Source organism: Callospermophilus lateralis, unplaced genomic scaffold (assembly GCF_048772815.1).
Source record: "Callospermophilus lateralis isolate mCalLat2 unplaced genomic scaffold, mCalLat2.hap1 Scaffold_43, whole genome shotgun sequence".
In the NCBI taxonomy this organism is placed as follows: domain Eukaryota; kingdom Metazoa; phylum Chordata; class Mammalia; order Rodentia; family Sciuridae; genus Callospermophilus; species Callospermophilus lateralis.
In genome coordinates this window covers 4,485,548-4,487,521 of record NW_027514380.1, presented here as the reverse complement: position 1 = coordinate 4,487,521, position 1,974 = coordinate 4,485,548, and the positions used below count along the sequence as shown (strand labels likewise).

The 1,974-nt window shown below is 47.2% G+C and overlaps 1 long non-coding RNA gene across 1 annotated transcript; it reads right to left on the bottom strand.

The window, feature by feature from the left end:
• Positions 1-205: 205 nt before the first annotated feature.
• LOC143389019 (uncharacterized) lies at positions 206-1,713 on the bottom strand. The gene is made up of 2 exons (XR_013090096.1): positions 1,627-1,713; positions 206-240 (listed from the first exon to the last, which is right to left on the bottom strand). It is a non-coding gene; the product is annotated as an uncharacterized LOC143389019 (long non-coding RNA).
• Between the last annotated feature and the right edge of the window lie 261 nt (positions 1,714-1,974).

The window sequence follows — 1,974 nt, the reverse complement described above, 5'->3', positions numbered from 1 at the left end:
TAATGGAAAGCCCCAGATGTAATGCAGGGACCCAGAAAACCCCACTGAAGAAGGACTGAATTTCACGTGATGCAAAACTGGCTTCCCCAGTGGGGAATTTGGGGTCTCCTTCAGAATTAACTTCCTCACAAGGACCCAGACTGTACCTGCTTCACCTCGGAGTGCCTTCTCCACTGCAAACCCTCTCTCTTCCAGCTGCCTCTGCTTTTCTTCCACCTGCTCCAGCTGCCGTTGGATGATCTGTCAAAAGACAGCTGTATGAGCACTCAGCTTTCTAGTTTTCAGGAGGAAAACTAAACTTGGCAAACTCAAGGAGGGAGAAAGAGAAGTTATGTCTAGACGGTGGAAAGAGCTCTAGTTCATGGGCTGCATCCCACTTGGATCTGAATCCCCCAGGGCCTTGTTACTTAGCAGACTCTGGGCCCACTGTTCTAAGTCCATGGAATATGGAAGCAGCTGAAGCAGATGTCAGCCCTCTCTAGGGCAGTTAAAGGGCTGGAGGAAAAGAAATTCCTGCAGGAAGCCTTTAATACTATTACCTCACAATTTCTTTCTTTTTTGGGCAGGATACTGGGGACTGAACTCAAGGGCACTTGACCACTGAGCCACATTGCAGCTCTATTTTGTATTTTATTTAGAGACAGGTTCTCACTGAGTTGCTTAGTGCCTTGCTTTTGCTGAGGCTGGATTTGAACACATGATCCTCCTATCTCAGCCTCCTGAGCTGCTAGGATTACAAATATGGGCCACCGCATCTGGCACCTCAAAATTTCTTTCTTTTCTTGACACTGGTGATTGAAACCAGGGATGTTTTACCATTGAGTTATACTCCAGTCCTTTTAATTTTTTTAAGTTGGTGAGGTTGGCTTTGAACTCATGATCCTCCTGCCTCAGTCTCCCAAGTTCTTGGGACTACAGGTGATGCTACTTGCCTGGCTACCTCAGATCTTTCTGATAACAAGACTGCTAAACTGGATTAAAAATCTTGTCTCTACAAGTTTAAAAAAAAAGTAAAGAATGGTCTAGGATATGAGGCCTTAAGACAGAGGCTGATACCTACAGGATAACTCTGACCTCTCCCACAAAGTCCAAAGTCCATGGTAGGTCACAAACTGATTTTTTCCCCCTTTGTACTAGGTATTGGATTCAGGGGTGCTTTACCACTGAGCTATATCCCTAGCCCTTTTAATTTTTAATTTTGAGACAGGGTCTCTCTAAGTTGCCCAGGCTGCCCTCGAACTTGCAATTCTCTTGCTTCAACCTCCTGAGTTGCTGGAATTACAGGTGTATGACATGTACCCTCCCACAAACTGACTTCTGACACTATTGCTCACAAGTAAGAGAACTAATTGACTCTAAAATGACTATTCTAGACCACAGAATTTAGGAAACTCAAATGTGGTTCTTCCCTTTTTACTGATGACTTTGCAAGGATGGGGCCACTACATCTGCACTGAGCTGTACTTTGCGGCTGTCATCTCAGATGACAGGGACAACTCATCTGCTTCTACTCTGCCTTCTTCACCCTCCTTCCTTGTGGATAGGGGTCAACTGGGTGTACACAAAGATGTGGTCACATGGCTTTCCACCTGTGTATTTTGACTGTCTCACTGTCTGTGGTTGTACCTGCGCTCGGTGGAGCCGCTTGAGCTCCTCTTGCTTGGCCTGTCTCCGAGCTGCCTTCTGCACACGCCGGGTCAGCTTGGCATTCAGCTCTTCTTCTGTGTAGGTTCTTGGCTAGTGGGAATGAAAAAGATCTTCTCAGTCAGGTCCGAGATCCATTTGTGCAGCAGCCTGGCAGGGGCATGGAGTAGACTGACTCCTAAGTGGGAGCTGGTGGCTGGCATACACCAGTGTGAAGCTCCCCCACTGAAGAGACTTCCCTGGCACCTTTCCCTATTGGAGCTCCAAATGCCACAGGACACACCTAGATACCCCCAAGGTGAGACATTTCCCCTCTGTGACCAGGAAAGG